The sequence below is a fragment of the Spermophilus citellus genome, assembly GCF_964194105.1.
Source record: "Spermophilus citellus genome assembly, chromosome: 8".
Taxonomy (NCBI): Eukaryota; Metazoa; Chordata; class Mammalia; order Rodentia; family Sciuridae; genus Spermophilus; species Spermophilus citellus.
In genome coordinates this window covers 35,853,986-35,872,582 of record NC_138189.1, presented here as the reverse complement: position 1 = coordinate 35,872,582, position 18,597 = coordinate 35,853,986, and the positions used below count along the sequence as shown (strand labels likewise).

The following is an 18,597-nucleotide window of genomic DNA, read 5'->3' as shown; positions in this document are numbered from 1 at the left end:
AACCAGACAAAGACACCTCAAAGAAAGAAAACTACAGACCAATATCTCTAATGAACCTAGATGCAAAAATCCTCAATAAAATTCTGGCGAATCGAATACAAAAACACATCAAAAAAATTGTGCACCATGACCAAGTAGGATTCATCCCTGGGATGCAAGGATGGTTCAACATACGGAAATCAATAAATGTTATTCACCACATCAATAGACTTAAAGATAAGAACCATATGATCATCTCGATAGATGCAGAGAAAGCATTTGACAAAGTACAGCATCCCTTTATGTTCAAAACATTAGAAAAATTAGGGATAACAGGAACCTACCTTGACATTGTAAAAGCTATCTATGCTAAGCCTCAGGCCAGCTTCATTCTGAATGGACAAAAGTTGAATGCATTCCCTCTAAAATCCGGAACAAGACAGGGATGCCCTCTATCTCCACTTCTATTCAATATAGTTCTCGAAACACTGGCCAGAGCAATTAGACAGATGAAAGAAATTAAAGGCATAAAAATAGGAAAAGAAGAACTTAAATTATCACTATTTGCAGATGACATGATTCTATACCTAGAAGACCCAAAAGAGTCTACAAAGAAACTACTAGAACTAATAAATGAATTCAGCAAAGTGGCAGGATATAAAATCAACACGCATAAATCAAAGGCATTTCTGTATATCAGCAACAAATCTTCGGAAACGGAAATGAGGAAAAACACTCCATTCAAGATATCCTCAAAAAAAATAAAATACTTGGGAATTAACCTAACAAAAGAGGTGAAAGATTTATATAATGAAAACTACAGAACCCTAAAGAGAGAAGTTGATGAAGATCTTAGAAGATGGAAAAACATACCCTGTTCATGGATAGGCAGAACTAACATCATCAAAATGGCGATATTACCAAAAGTTCTCTATAGGTTTAATGCAATGCCAATCAAAATCCCAACGGCATATCTTGTAGAAATTGACAAAGCAATCATGAAATTCATATGGAAAAATAAAAGACCCAGAATAGCAAAAGCAATTCTAAACAGGAAGTGTGAATCAGGCGGTATAGCGATACCAGATTTCAAACTATATTACAAAGCAATAGTGACAAAAACAGCATGGTACTGGTACCAAAACAGGCGGGTGGACCAATGGTTTAGAATAGAGGACACAGAGACTGATCCACAAAGTTACAACTATCTTATATTTGATAAAGGGGCTAAAAGCATGCAATGGAGGAAGGATAGCATCTTCAACAAATGGTGTTGGGAAAACTGGAAATCCATATGCAACAAAATGAAACTGAACCCCTTTCTCTCGCCATGCACAAAAGTTAACTCAAAATGGATCAAGGAACTTGATATCAAACCAGAGACTCTGCATCTGATAGAAGACAAAGTTGGATCCGATCTACAAATTGTGGGGTCGGGCTCCAAATTCCTTAATAGGACACCCATAGCACAAGAGTTAACAACAAGAATCAACAAATGGGACTTAATTAAACTTAAAAGTTTTTTCTCAGCAAGAGAAACAATAAGAGAGGTAAACAGGGAGCCTACATCCTGGGAACAAATCTTTACTCCTCACACTTCAGATAGAGCCCTAATATCCAGAGTATACAAAGAACTCAAAAAATTAGACAATAAGACAACAAATAACCCAATCAACAAATGGGCCAAGGACCTGAACAGACACTTCTCAGAGGAGGATATACAATCAATCAATAAGTACATGAAAAAATGCTCACCATCTCTAGCAGTCAGAGAAATGCAAATCAAAACCACCCTAAGATACCATTTCACTCCAGTAAGATTGGCAGCCACTATGAAGACAAACAACAATAAGTGCTGGAGAGGCTGTGGAGAAAAGGGTACACTTGTACATTGCTGGTGGGACTGCAAATTGGTGCGGCCAATTTGGAAAGCAGTTTGGAGATTCCTGGGAAAGATGGGAATGGAACCACCATTTGACCCTGCTATTGCCCTTCTTGGACTATTCCCTGAAGACCTTAAAAGAGCATGCTACAGGGATACTGCCACATTGATGTTCATAGCAGCACAATTCACAATTGCTAGACTGTGGAACCAACCCAGATGCCCCTCAGTAGATGAATGGATAAAAAAATGTGGCATCTATATACAATGGAGTACTATGCAGCAATAAAAAATGACAAAATCATAGAATTTGCAGGGAAATGGATGGCACTAGAGCAGATTATGCTTAGTGAAGCTAGCCAATCCCTAAAAAACAAATACCAAATGTCGTCTTTGATATAATGAGAGCAACTATGAACAGAGCAGGGAGGAAGAGTAGGAAGAAAAGATTAACATTAAACAGAGACATGAGATGGGAGGGAAAGGGTGAGAAAAGGGAAATTGCATGGAAATGAAGAGAGACCATCATTGCTATACAAAATTACATACAAGAGGTTGTGAGGGAATGGGAAAATAAACAAGGAGAGAAATGAATTACAGTAGATGGGGTAGAGAGAGAAGCTGGGAGGGGAGGGGAGGGGGGATAGTAGGGGATAGGAAAGGTAGCAGAATACAACAATTACCAATAGGACATTATGTAAAAATGTGGAGGTGTAACCGATGTGACTCTGCAAGCTGCATTTGGGGTAAAATTGGGGGTTCATAACCCACTTCAGTCCAATGTATGAAGTGGGTTATGTCAAGAGCTTTGTAATGTTGTGAACAACCAATAAAAAAAAAAAGAAAAAAATGTATTGATTTTTCACCAATCATAGTGACATTCTTTTTTTTTATTAGTTGCTCAAGACAATACAATGATCTTGACATATCATACATTTGATTCAAATAGGGTATGAATTCTCATTTTTCCACATGTATAGATTGCAGGATCACATTGGTTATACATCCATGGGTATACATACAGCAATCCTAGTGTCAGTTGTATTCTGCTGCACTCCCTACCCCCCCTCCCCTCCCCTCTCGTCCCATCACCTCTCTCTACCCATTCTACTGTGACACTTATCTCTCTCTCTCTCTTTTTTTTCTTCCCTTCCCCCTCACACCATCGTATATGTATTTTGTGTAACCATGAGGGTATCCTTAAAATTCAGCTGAGATGGGTTCATATTTACCCTTCTAAGACAACTAAAAAACTGGAAAAAATTTATGAAACATATTACCAAAAGAAGAAAGTTAAAAGGGAGAAGATTCTGGAAATCTGAAGGATAGTCCCCTGGAGCATTCAGCTGAGCTCTGATCATCAAAAGCATATGAGACTAGTATAGAAATACCTGAAGGGGTTAGAGGGAACAGAGTCTGAGCATACATGAAATCTAACATATGGCCTCTTCCCACAAGCAGAATAGAAAACATCATAATTCATGAGGTGGAGTTTAGAGTATGGTACTATAAAATTTCTTGTTTCATTAGTGGGGAAAATTAACCCTGGAAAAAAAATCCCTATGTGAAAAAGCATAAAAGCAGACCCAAAGGAACCAAAGATGGCTAACTAATATTAGTTTCATGGAACAAACTCAAAAATGTTTTTAGGGGCTGGACTTAGTAGTAAAGTGCTTGCCTAGCATGTGTGAAGCCCTGGGTTTGATCCTCAGCACCACATAAAGATAAACAAATAAAATAAAGGTATCCATCTACAACTACACATAAATATCTCAAAAAATATTTTTAGGAAAACAATAATGTTCATTACCCAACATATAAAATTCATAATGTGAATATCAAATAAAAATTAACAGGCATGCAAATAAGTAGAATAATGAGGAGAAAATTGACTAGTTGGAAGAGAAGCAGAAATATTATAAATGATAAAATTAGTAGACAGGAACATTAAGACAGTTATTATTACTGTATTCCATATGATCATGAAGCTAACAGAGGCTGAGAATGTGGCTCAAAGGTAGAATGCTTGCCGAGCACATGTGAAGCCCTGAGTTCAATTCCTGGCACCACAAAAATAATAAAAATAAATAACTAAATAGAAAAGTAAAGAAGAAGAAACTAATGGAAAGAGACTAAAGATGCTATGTAGAAAGAGAAATATAAAAACCTAAACTCAAATTTCTAGAAATGAAAACTATAATGTTTGAGATGGAAAATACCCTGTTATTGAATTAACAGCATATTAGACATGGCAGGATAAAACATTAGTGAACTTAATGTACAATACTAGAAACTAAAAAAATGAATGGAGGATAATATAAATGAGTGGAGAAAAATGAACAGAAAATCAGTGAATGGTGAAGGCATTCCTGCACCCGCTGTCTGACAGGGTCACAGTGTGGGGGATCCTGCAGCAGGGCCACACCATCTGGAAATCAAAACCATGGAGAATGTTAAGTGTTTTGTTCATGATACTCATGATATGGATAAAGGGGCATACATCAATCAATAATAAAAAAAAAAAAGTATGTATTGCCTGAGATTGCAGGAAAATTCCCAGAATGAGACTAAGGATACAATTAAGACATGCCCTGAAGTGTGTTTCAATATCTCTCAAGATACAAACAATAGTGTTATTTCTCAAGCCTAAGTAACAAGAAATATTTATCTCACAATTTACACTAAGTTAACAATTTACACTAAGACCCCCGTTCTAAAGCCAAAACCTGTGCAACAGCCTAGTTACAGAAAAACAATTGCTGTGCCAACAGTACAAGGACCACTGTATGTAGCTTAATTAATTAAAGGAAGATTATGGTATCCCCCTTAAGGACAAGAGGCTAATAAAAATACATTCCCCCCACCAACAGGCGGTCCTTTGTCTTACAGAGGAATTTATGATAAAAATGGGAAACACATAGTTAATATTAATGGCAAATAGGTTGAGGCAGAGAGCCTGCACTTTAATTAAAGAATACAAAGACCTAAGACTTGGTGTACTTTGACCAAGGATCAAAGAAACTCTGTAAAAAAAGCAGTAAATAGGTCATATGAAAAAAAAGGAAAATACCTTGGAGATTAAAAATAAAATAATGTAAAATTAACATAGATATATTTTAGAGGTACTTCAGAGTAGTAAGCTTTTAAGTAATAGGCTTTCACTATTTTAAGTGTGTCTTGCGGGAATTTTAGATTAGAAGTAAGAAAGCTTACCAATAATCACAGATATGCTTTAAAGTTAAAGATTAATGAAATAATTATAGATATGCTTTAAAGTTAAAAGTCAATAATAGGTCAGGAGACATGTAGTCTAGTTGCGTAGTGTAGCATCTAGTGATTGAGGTAAAAATGTAAAAGCTTAATCATGATTGGCAAAGGTTACAGGAAAATATTTTAAACAATGTACTTAATGTCTTAGGTAATCAATATATGTCAGAAAAGATTGTAACTCTTGAAAATTATGTAAATCAAAGAAGTTTTGGGCTTTGAGGCTATCTATTAACCACCTGAAAAAACACCTGCAAAAAAGGTAGTTCGAACACAAAACTATACCAAGGTATGTCATAATTACTTAAGACTATTAATCAAAAAAAATTTTTTTAAACCAACCAAAAAGGGATTCAAATGCACATTTTTTACAGAGAAACAAAGGCAAGGATCATTATAGAAGATCTCTTTTATGAAGCAATAAAAGATGGAAAGCAGTGAAAAAAAAATTTAAATGCTGAAAGAAAAAAATTATGAGCTTAGAATTCTTTGCCTGAGAAACAATTTCAGCTTTTATATGTAAAGCACATGTTTCATTTTCATTTTTGAAACACAATATTACCAGAAGATATACAATACTTGAAATCTTCAAGAAAATCCTTTAAGTAGAAAAAAATGTAAAAAGAAAAACTGACTATACAAAAAGAAATAAAGATCATCAGAAATATTTACATGGGAAATACAAATATTTTTTTCTTGTTTCTTTCAAAAATAATTGACCGTGTAAAGAAAAAATATCATGGAATTAAAAGCACATATAAAAATAAAATTTGTTAACAGCACAGAAGTGGAAATATAGGATTGTAAGGTGTTTAGGATGCATATGAAGTCATATGATATCAGGGAAGGTAGATATAAGATAAATATATGTATTATAAATCCTATAACAACCAACAAAAATGACATGACAAAGATGGTAAGACTGACTTGTAAAATACATTCAATCTAAGAGAAGGTAGAAAAAAAGGAAAGATAAAGTCAAATAAAACCAAGTAGTAAGATGATAGATTTAACTCAGCCATATAATAATCACATTTAATATAAATTATTTAAAAATTAGACTTATAAAAAGTAATAACCCTCTGCTATAGATTGAATATGGCTTGTACTTACCCAAACTCAGGTTGAGGATTAGTCTCTAATGAGAAGTGTTGGGACCTTCAGGAAGATTAATGTTTTTCTCATAGGTATGAGTTTTCTCTTATGGCACTGGATTGATCATAACAACAGAGGGCTGTTATAAAGCAAGCCTGATACCTCCTCTTAAGTCTCTTTCCCACATGTGCTCCCTCTGTTCATGTCTGCTTCCCCATTTGGATTCATTGTCATGATGTGACCCAGCACAAGGCCCTCACCATGGAAATGACCAGGTGCTAGTATCATGCTCTTGTACTTACAGAACCCAAATTGTAAGCTAAATCAACCTCTTTCTCTTTTAAAACACCAATCCTCATGTATATTGTTATAGTGACAGAATATGGACCAAGAAATCAACTTTAATGCAAATACATTAATAGGATAAAAGTAAAATAACAAAAAAAATATACCATGTGAACAGTAGTTGAAAGACATTTGGAATGGTGATATTAACATAAGATGAAGAAGATTTCAAAGGAAAAAAATATTACTTTGGATACAAACAAGATTCTTTCATAATGATAAAGTAGTCAACTCATAAACCAAAATATTTATATACCTAGTAATAAAGTTTAGAAGGTTTGGAAGACATAAAACAAACACTGATAATACAGCATGAATAAACAGACAATTTCATTTTACCTCTTTAAAATGCCAAGCCACTCATAAATTGATAGAACAAGTAGATATAAAGTCAGTAAGGATGCAGAAGACTTAAATATTGTAAAATCCAATACATATAAAATAAATAAAAAGATTGAATTAGACACCAAAAAACTTACACACAAAAAAAGTCAAATAATAGTTCACTGGCAAATTCTAAGAATAATTAACATAAATTCTTCTCAAGCTTTGACTTAGAAGAGGAGAGCATTCTTCCTAATTCATTCTAAGAAGCCAGTATTACCCTGATTCAAAGCTAAGCGAGACATTCCAAGAAAACTATAGATTAGTAACAATTAGAAGTATAGCTGCAAAAATCCCCAACAAAATGTTAGCAAACCAAATACAACTGCCTATGAAAAGGATTATACATTGCCAAATGGAATTTCTCCCAGGCATGTAATGTTGTTTCAAACTATGAAAATCAACATGAACACTATTTTATAGAATAAAACCAAATAGTTATCTAAAAAAAGCCAAATAGTTATCTCAGTAGACATATTTAAAAAATCCAATACCCTTTCATAACAAAAGCACTCAACAAACTTAGAAGAGGAATTCCTCAACCCAACAAAAAGTGCCTATAAAAATACAGTTAACAGTACATTTAATAGCAAAAGACTGAGAGATTTTCAGGACAAAATGAAGATGCCCATTCTTGTCACTTCTATCTTACATTTCTGTGGAAGAATATAATAAATAATAAATAAGCAAGAAAATGAAATAATAGTCATTCAGATTGGAAGGTAGTAAAATTGTTTCCATCTGAAGAAGCATAATAATTTATATGGAAAACACTAAAGAATTAATATGCATGAGTGCATGTGCAAACAGGTATACATACATGATTAGCACTAATAAGTTAATTCAGCAAAGTTGCAGGACATGAGATCTATATTTAAAAATCGGTTGTATTTTTTTACACTATGAAATAAAAACACAAATGTTAAGAGGGATCCAAGATGGCAGACCAGAGGAAGGCAGCATTCTGTGTCACTTTGTGACCTGGGACTTAAGTAGTGAGAATACCGTTTCTCCATGAGCGATATTCCTGCTCCCACACAGGTGAGATAAGGAGAAAGACCAGGCCCTCAGATCACATGAGTAGGTCCAAAAAGAGATCCTTGAGGTGCAGTCAGCCTTTGGGGATAAGAGGGTCCCATACTCCACTTCCAGGTGCCCTCCAACCAGGACCAACTCTCCCACCCTTGTTACCTTCACAATCCTGAGGACGGAGATACCAGCTAATAACAGACAACAGCACCTAACAATACACAACACCACCTATTGGATGAGAAGGGAAGCAAGAAGGATACTGATCTCCAACCAAAACAATCCCTCTTTCTTCATTCAAGATTTTTTTTTCTTCTCTCTATTCTCCCGCCCTTACATCCCCAACATATGTGAAACCAAGTACTATGCTTGAATTAGGATTTTGAGGACTTGGGCATCTGAATTGTATTTTACAGTTGTGTTGTACATTCCTTTTTCTTTTTTTTCCATCATTTTTTACTATTTAACTTTTTTTTAATTTTTCTTGATATATGTGTGTGTTTGTTTTATGTACTCTACAGTCTTCCAACATACTTGTCTACCCTAAATTACTTCCTCTCTATTTTCCTGCTATTAACCTCTTCTTTAGATTTCTCTTTCACACTTCCTAAGATATAATAACTCTATATCTTCACCTCCTACCTCCTCAGCATATCATCCTACACCCCCCTGTTTTTTTCTCCACCATCAGAAATTGTAAACCCTTTTACAAACCTAATGATTATATTGTAGATAATAAATGAATTCACCATTTTGTACATTGTAAACAAACTGTAAATATCTTAATAGCAAATATTTGTTTTTAGGATGTATATTGTTTATATTGGGATTTGATAACATTTCCTTCACCTCAAAGGAGAGGTATTGGAACCCTACAGGGGCACTATAATGCCTCAAATCCACAGTGCCTGAAGGGAAGACACACAAGCAACATGAAAAGAGAAGGGAAGAAAGTGCCTCAAACCAATCAAGACACCACATTATTCAAATCCATGGACAGCACAGCAGAAGGAATTAGAGAGAAGGAGTTCAAGTTGTACATAATTAAAATGTTCTGTGAATTAAAGGATGATATAAGACAGCAAATATGTGCAGCAAAAGATCATTTTGACAAAGATCTACATAAACAAATACAGGAAGCAAAAGATTATTACAATAGGGAGATAGAGGTTCTAAGAAAAAAACAAACAGAAATCCTTGAAATGAAAGAAGCAATAAACAAAAGTTCAATTGAAAGTATCACCAACAGATTAGAGCACTTGGAAGACAGGACCTCAAACAATGAAGACAAAATATATAATCTTAAAAGAATGTGGACAACACAGTGAAAATGGTTAAAAACCATGAGCAGAACATTCGAGAAATATGGGATAGCATACAAAGTCCAAATTTAAGAGTTATTGGGATAGAGAAAGGCATAAAGTTCCAAACCAAAGGAATGAACATTCTATTCAATGGAATAATATCAGAAAATTTTCCAAACATGAAGAATGAATTGGAAAACCAAATTCAAGAGGCTTACAGGATGCCAAATGTACAAAATCACAACAGATTCATACCAAGGCACATTACAATGGAAAGGCCTAACATACAGAATAAGGAGAGAATATTAAAAACCATGAATGAAAGAAATCAGATTACATATAGGGGAAAACTGATTATATTATGTGCAGGTTTTTTTTTTCAACCCAGACCCTGAAAGCTAGAAGATCCTAGAACAACATATATCAAGCTCTAAAAAGATGCAAACCAAGAATCTTATATCCAGCAAAATTAAGCTTTAGATTTGATGATGAAATAAAAACCTTCCATGATAAACAAAAACTAAAAGAATTTACAGCTCAAAAGCCTGCACTACAAAATATTCTCAGCAAAATATTCCATGAAGAGGAATTGAAAAACAACAATAAAAGTTAGCAAAGGGAGGTATTACACTAAAGAAAAAAACTAATAAAAGGGGGAAACCAAGTCAAGGTAAATATGAAAACTAAATTAAAATGGCTGGTAATACAAATCATGTCTCAATAATAAACCTGAATGTTAATGGCCTGAACTCACTAATAAAAAGACATAGACTGGCAGATTGTATTAAAAAAAAAAAGACCCAACAATATGCTGCCTCCAAGAGACTCATCTCATAGAAAAAGACATCCACAGACTAAAGGTGAAAGCTTGGTAAAAATCATACCACTCACAAGCACTTCAGAAGAAAGCAAGGGTTTCCATCTCATATCAAAAAAGTAGACTTCAAGCCAAAGTTAATAAAAAGGGATAGAGAAGGATATTTCATACTGCTTAAGAGAAACATTCATCAACAAGACAATAACAATAATAAACTTATATGCCTCAAACAATGGAACATCCACATTCATCAAACAAACTCTTTGTCAAGTTCAAGAGTCAAATTGACCACAACACAATAATTCTGGGTGACTTTAACACACCTCTTTCACCACTGGATAGACCTGCCAATCAAAATCTGAACAAAGAAACTATAGAACTCAATAATACAATCAATAACTTAGACTTAACTGACATATATACAGTATTTCATCCTTCAATGAACAAATAAACTTTCTTCTCAGCAGCACATGGATTCTTTCTTTAGAATAGACCATATATTATGCCACAAAGCAACTCTTAGCAAATATAAAAAAGTAAAGATACTACCCTGCATTCTATCAGATCATAATGGAATTAAATTAGAAATCAATGATAAAATAAAAAATAAAAGCTACTCCAACACCTGGAGACTAAATTATATGCTACTAAATGAACAATGGGTTGCAAAAGACATCAAGGAGGAGATTAAAAAATTCTAAGAGGTGAATGAGAACACAGATACAATGTATCAAAATCTCTAGGACACTATGAAGGCAAATTCAAAAGGAAAATTTGTTGCATGGAGTTCATTCCATAAAAGAAAAAAAAAGTCAACAAATGTATGATTTAACATTACATCTCAAAGCCCTAGAAAAAGAAAAACAAATCAACACTGAAAGCAGTAGAAGACAGAAAATAATTAAAATCAGAGTTGAAATCAGTGAAATTGAAACAATTGAAAAAACTGACAAAACAAAAAGTTGGTTCTTTGAAAAAATAAATGAAATAGATAAACACCTGGCTGTGCTAATAAAGAGAAAAAGAGAGAAAACTCAAATTACTACAGTACAATATGAAGAAGAAAATATCACAACAGACACATCTGAAATACAGAAGATAATTAGAAACTATTTTGAAAACTTGTCCTCCAATAAAATAGAAAATATCGAAGGCATTGACAAATTTCTGGAGTCATATGATTTGCCCAAATTGAATCAGGATGATATACACAATTTAAACAGATCAATTTCAAGTCATGAAATACAAGACAGCCATCAGAAGCCTACAAACCAAGAAAAGCCCAGGACAGGATATATACACAGTCAAGTTCTATAAGACCTTTAACAAAGAACTAATACAAATATTCTTCAATTTATTTCAGGAAATAGAAAAAGAGGGAGAATTTCCAAACTCATTCTATGAGGCCAATATCACTCTGATTCCAAAATCAGGCAAAGACACATCAAAGAAAGAAAACTTCAGATCAATATCTCTAATGAACATAGATGCAAAAATTCTCAATAAAATTCTGACAAATCAAAAACATATCACAAAGATAGTGCTCCATGATCAAGTGTGGTTCATCCCAGGGATGCAAGGTTGATTCAACATATGGAAATCAATAAATGTAATTCATCACATCAATAGAATTAAAGATAAGAACCATATGATCATCTCAATAGATGCAGAAAAAAGCATTCAACAAAATATAGCACTCCTTCATGTTCAAAACCCTATAATAACTAGGAATAACAAGAACATATCTGATCATTGTAGAAGCTGTCAATGCCAAGCCCCAGCTCAACATCATTCTGAATAGAGAAAAATTGAAAGCATTCCTGCTGAGAGCCATAGCTAAGTAAGAATGATGCATGGCATGACCCAGGTCATTTGCAGTGACATTGCATGAAAGGTGACCTTGCTCAAGGACCAGGGCGGATCAGGGTTTAGGGCGTTCCTTGGGTTTAGGGCAGTTCCAGGTTTAAGGTGGACCCTGCTGGGAATAGGGCGTATCCTGCTGCCTCAGGTGCCTCACCAGCTCCTTGAGTTCCCGTTGAGTTCTCGGGGGATTCAGAGAGTATTTTGGGATGCAGAGCCCAGTGGAAGCGGGGATTTCCCCAGAACGTGCGTGTAGGGTGCCGGTGACAGTTCGGGAATAAAGAGTTGCTGTTTGAATCTACAAGGTGTGAGTGGCTCGTGATTTTGTGCCCAGCCAGACTGCGGCACATTCCCTCTAAAAACTGGAACAAGACAGGGACGCCCTCTTTCACCACTTATATTTAATATAGTTCTTGAAACACTGGCCAAAGCAATTTAAACAGATGAAAGAAATTAAACAGCTACAGATGGGAAAAGAAGAACTCAAATTAGCACTATTTGCTGACGATATGATTCTATACCTAGAAGACCCCAAAAATTCCACCAGAAAACTTGTAGCACTAGTAAATGAATTCAGCAAAGTATCAAGATATAAGATCAACACCCATAAATCAAAGGCATTCCTGTATATCAGTGACAAATGCTCTGAAAAAGAAACTAGGAAAACTATCTCATTGACAATAGCCTCAAAAAAAAAAAAACTTGAAAATCAAGCTAACAAAAGAGGTGAAAGACCTCTACAATGAAAGCTACAGAACGCTAAAGAAAGAAATTAAAGAAGACCTTAGAAGATGGAAAGATCTCCCCTGTTCTTGGATAGGCAGAATTAATATTGTCAAACTGATGGTACTACTAAACACTGTTATACAGATTTATCTGTTATACATATTTAATGTAATTCCAATAAAAATCATAATGACATTCCTCACAGAAATAAGCAAGAGACCCAGAATAGCTAAAGCAATCCTTAGCAGAAAGAGAGAAGCAGGCGGCATCGCTATACCAGAACTTAAACTATACTACAGAGCAATAGAACCAAAAACAGCATGATATTTGTACCAAAATAGGCTGGTAGTCCAATGGTACAGAACAGAGAATACAGAGACTAACCCATATAATTATAGTTATCTTATATTAGACAAAGTTGCCAAAAAACATGCATTGGAGAAAAGATAGCCTCTTCGATAAATTGTGCTGGGAAAACTGGAAATCCATATGCAACAAAATGAAATTAAATCCCTATCTCTCACCATGCACAAAACTCAACTTAAAATAGATCAGGGAATTAAAATAGACCTAGGAATTAAAGCAGAGACCCTGCATCTAACAGAAAAAAAAAGTAGGCTCATCATATTTGATTAGGCCCCTATTTCCTTAATAAGACTCCTGTAGTGCAAGAATTAAAATCAAGAATTAATAAATTGGATGGATTAAAACTAAAAAACTTCTCAGCAAAAGAAACAATAAGTGAGGTGAATAGAGGGCATACAGCTTGGGAGCAAATTTTTATCACTTGCATATCAGATAGAGCACTAATCTCTAGGGTATATAAAAAAGTCCAAAATCTAAACACCAAAAAAACAAATAACTCAATCAATAAATGGGCCAAGGAACTGAACAGACACTTATCAGAAGGTGATATAGCATCAATCCACAAATATATGAAATAATGTTCAACATCTCTAGCAATTAGAGAAATGTAAATCAAAACTACTCTAACATTTCATCTCACTCCAGTCAGAATGGCAGCTATTAAGAATATAAATGACGATAATTGTTGGCAAGGATGTGGGGGGAAAAGGCACACTCATGCTTTGTTGGGTGGGACTGCAAAGAGGTGCAGCCAATATAGAAATCAGTATGGAGATTCCTTGAACAACTGGGAATGGAACCACCATTTGACCCAGCTATCCCACTCCTCTGTCTATACCCAAAGGACTTAAACACAGCATAATAGAGGGACACACCACACCAATGTTTATTGCAGCACAATTCACAATAGCTAAACTGGGAACCAACTGCCGCAGTCTAGCTGGGCACAAAATAACCGAGCCACCACAAAAGCCTTGTAGATTCCAACAGCAACTCTCTATTCCCGAACTCTCACAGGCACTCTACACGCACGTTCTGGGAAAATAACACACACTCCACCAGGTTCTGCGTCCCAAATACCCTCTGAATCCCGCAATAACTCAATGAGAACTCAAGGAGCGGGCACTTGAGGCAGCAGGATACGCCCTATTCCCAGCAGGATCCACCCTAAACCTAGAACCGCCCTATTCCCAGCAGGATCCACCCTAAACCCGGATCCACCCTCATCCAGCAGGATCCACCCTAAACCCGGAGCTGCCCTAATCCCTGAGCAAGGTCACCTTTCATGCAATGTCACTGCAAATGACCTGGGTCCAAGGCAAGCCCATTTCCACAATGGAGAGTCCTCCCTCTAAGCAACATTGGGTAGGCTGACAAGGAAATTGCCATGCGTCATTCCTACTTGGCTGTGGCTCTCAGCAACCAACCTAGATGTCCTTCAGTAGATGAATGGATAAAGAAAATGTGGTATATATACACAATGGAATATTACTCAGCAATGAAAGAGAATAAATCATGGCATTTGTAGGTAAATGGATATTTGGAGTTGGAGAATGTAATGCTAAGTGAAGTTAGTCAATCCCCCAAACCAACTGCCCAATATTTTCTCTGATATAAGGAGGCTGATTCATAGTGGGGTTAGGAGGGGGACCATGGGAGGATTAGAAAAACTCTAGATAGGGAAAATGGGTGGGAGAAAAAGGGAGGGGCTATCAGGGTAGACAAGACAGTGGAATAAGATGAACGACATTACCCTAAATACATGTATGAAGACATGAATGGTGTTACTATACTTTATATACGATCAGAGATAGGAAAAATTGTGCTTTATATGTGTAATATGAATTATAATGCATTCTGCTATCATAACAAACTAGAATAAATTTTTTTAAAAAATGCAAATGTGAAGTTAATGCAACAATTCCATTTGCAACAGCAAATGTGCATGACTTTTAAACTAAAAACTGCAAAACACTGCTAAAACATTAAAGAGAAGTAAGATAAAAGCCACCTGGTATTCTTGGTTTGGTAAACTTAGTAAAATTAAGACACCAATACTTTGTAAATTGATATGTATACTCAGTGCAATTACTACAGAATTCCAATGACTTTATTTTTTTCAGAAATTATGAACATTGATCCTAAAACTCATATGAAAATGCAAGTGAATTCAAAGTAAGCAAATAATCTTTGGAAAGAAGAAAAGACATTGAAAATTCCTATTTCCAGATCGTAAGCCTTACTACAAAGCTAACATAATCAAGATGGTGTAGTACTGACATAAAGAAAGACATACAACTCAATGGAATAGAATTGAGAGTTTATGTGTTTATGGTCAACTGATTTTTAAGAAGAGTGTCAATACCATTTCATGAGGAATAAATCATCTTTTTAATGCATGGTGCCATGACAACCAACATCCACATGTAAAAACAAGAGCTAGCTGGACCCCCCCTACTATACTTTAAACAAATCAAAGTTCTAAATTTAAAGAGAAAAAGTTCTAAAAATTTTAGAATGGAACATAGGTCTAAATCTTCTTGTCCTCCTATTGGACAGTAATTTCTTAGACATCACAACAAAAAATAAAAAGTAGATAAATTGTACTTCACCAAATTAAAGAAAGTGGAAAGACAATCCACAGGTTGGGGGATAATGTGTATAAACTATATATCTGATAAAGGTTTATTACCAAAGATACATAAAGAACTCTTTCAACCCAACAATAAAAAAGATTAATTTAAAAATTGACAAAGGATTTGTATATATTCTCCAAAGAAGATGCATAAACAGCAATAATCACAGAAAGATATATTCAATATCATCAGTCTTCAGGGAAATGCATACCAAAACCACCTCATCCCTGTTCCCTGAGCCCCATTTTTATTTATTAATTAATTTATTTATTAATGCAGAAAACAACAATTTTTTTTGGTTAATTTGTTTTTCTGTTTCTTTAGTCACTTCAGTTGCACATTCTGCCAGTTCTGAGCATCTCCCTTCACTTAAGGTAAGAAGGCTCCTGCAAGTCTACATGATCGGAGGCATCTTTCCCGGAGTTCTCTCTCTGACATCTACCATAGTGTATCTCACTTGTGTGTCCTTGGTCATCAGCATTTATTCCCACTGGTATCTGATGACTATGTTTTGTCTACTGGCCTTCATTAGCATAAGGCATACAGACTGAAACATCACTTTAGGCTCATCCTCAGATAACTTCAAGTTCTTTGTCAGATAACTTCAAGTTCTTTGTCAGATAACTGCTGGTCCTATCTCATCTACCAAGGATATAAGGTATTACTGCTCTCTGATATTTCTCTCATGTCACCTATATAGCTGTCTATATTCTACTATTCCTATGCTATTCTAATTCTGCCACTCTCCTGAATTACAGCCTGTTAAAGCTTTTCTAGCAAACTCTTGAAACTAAACCTTGGTTCAGGGAATATTTCTGTTAAACTTTCCATTTCTTGGGATTTTATCTGAAAGACAAGATATGGGTCTTTTTTTATGGATGTTATCTCCAAACATAAAGACCTGTCTTAAATAAAGACTCATGACTGAGACTACTTTGCATTATTTGGAGTTACTGAGTGATGAGGTGGTAATGATTTATATCTGCATTCCCATCATTCTTTTAGTTCCCAAATGGCAGGGCCTATACTTCTGTTTTACTCCTGATGGCATCTGGCATAATAGTCATTCAATATTTACCAAGCAAATATTTACTAATATGTACCTAAGTATTGGATAGACAAATGATGACTCAGCTTACATGTCCCTGCCGTTGTCCAAAACAAATTTATTGCCTACTATTAAAGATTTTGCTTTTGACTGCAGTGACTTCTTGGAACATACAGCATGGCAGATGGGTTGCAAGAGATGAGAAACACAAGCCTAAGAAAAGAGTCTATGGGACATGATACAGTGTGATCAAGAAGAAATTAACCAGTCAGTACGTACAGCATAGGCAAATTTATTTTTCTAAATTAAAGAAGTAAAACAATGAAGAAAGAAAATATTTCAGAAATGTCTTTCTATGCATAAGTAATATTTCCCACTTTTTTTTTCTTGTGTTTCTGGATATTGAACCCAAATAGGGCCTGCTCATGTTATGCAAGAGCTCTACACTGAGCTAAATCCCTAGCCCTTTTAAATACTTTTCTATTTGAGACAAGATCTTACTAAGTTGGCCAGGCTGGGCTATAACTTGTGATCCTCCTATCTCAATTCTGGAGGAGCTGGTATTACATGTATGCTATCATGCTGTGCCAAAGTGCTTTTATTACTTGCAGGTCTTTCTGACCAAAATAGATGCAAATAAATATTTGTTAGATGACAAATGATAGCACTGGGAAGATGTTAAAAATTGCTATGGTAAATGAGCTCAAAGCTATAGTGATAAGAAACCTTGTCCTGTAACAATGAGAAACTCGGGTATTTGAAGTCATATCGGTAGGAATGGAACATCCCACTCTGCTTGAGGACATAAGCAAAGATTGGTATATGACCCAGAGAAACAGCCTGGACTTATAACTTAAGATCATAAGTTAGAGGACATAACATTTCACATTTACCTTAATTTTGTAGTTTTTATAGGATCTTGAGTCTGTCATTCACAGACAATAGTCAGTGTATTGTTTTTGACAGAACCCTAAATGGTTTTTGGCGAGACATGGTGAGGACAAGAGATTTTTGTCCTTTTGAGTAATTGTTACTTGCTTAACAATAACTTTCTTCTCCTGTACAAAGATTAGTGATATCTACTCAAAGTTGATTTCTGTTTCCCTTATGCTTTGTTCAGAATCATTCAGCACAAGCCATATACATCACTCTAATATCCTCTGTTTCCTATTTTTTAAGACACTCCTGGGTTTCCCATGGTTTATGGTTTGCCTTTCTTGAAACTTAACTTTGATGACCTTTTACGATACAAAAGACAGTGTCAGTATGTTTGCAATGGCTTGGGGTGACGAGATGAATTCATACTGCCCATTATTTTAAAAATTAATCTATGAGCATTATTGTCCTGCATGGGAAATATCATAAATATTATAAATTTAAGGAATCTAATGCAGTTCAATATCTGAGAGGCAAGAGAAACAAAAGAAGAAAGAAGAGGGAAAAACAATGAAACCAGTGTCTACAGAATACCCCAGGAACCCAAGACCGCCAGGTAGGAAGTGGTTAGTCCCCACTAAACTTGCTGTTCCAACCAGAAGCTCGGAGGCTGTGCGCATGCGCAGGACTCCGCTCCCTTAGCTGGGTCTCATCTGCATCCGGGTCCTCGGGCTTCGCCCTCCCAGTGCCGGCTGGGGTCGCTCGCGGGTTGCTGAGTGCTGCTGTTTCCCGCTGTTCCAGCCTCGGAAAAGCCAGAGAGTTGGTGAGTTGGGGGATCGGTCCTAGGAGGGAACTTGGGCGGGGACCTGGCTAGCGGTTAGCCTGTGGAGCTTTGTGCCTTGATAGACCAGAGCCGGGTTGGGGTCCCTGGAGGCTCGGGGCGGGGGACCTGTGGTTCCCCGGCCTAGACCCTTTCGAACCTG

At 35.6% G+C, this 18,597-nt stretch overlaps 1 protein-coding gene across 8 annotated transcripts in view; it reads left to right on the top strand.

Annotated features, from left to right (window-relative positions):
* The first annotated feature begins 18,298 nt into the window (after positions 1-18,298).
* Positions 18,299-18,597, top strand: part of GNPDA2 (glucosamine-6-phosphate deaminase 2) — a 41,798-nt gene continuing 41,499 nt past the window's right edge. For all 8 annotated transcript variants that reach the window (XM_081304604.1, XM_081304606.1, XM_081304608.1 and 5 more), the window contains exon 1: positions 18,299-18,441. The gene's annotated coding sequence lies outside the window, so the exon portion shown is untranslated. The remainder of the gene's footprint in view (positions 18,442-18,597) is intronic.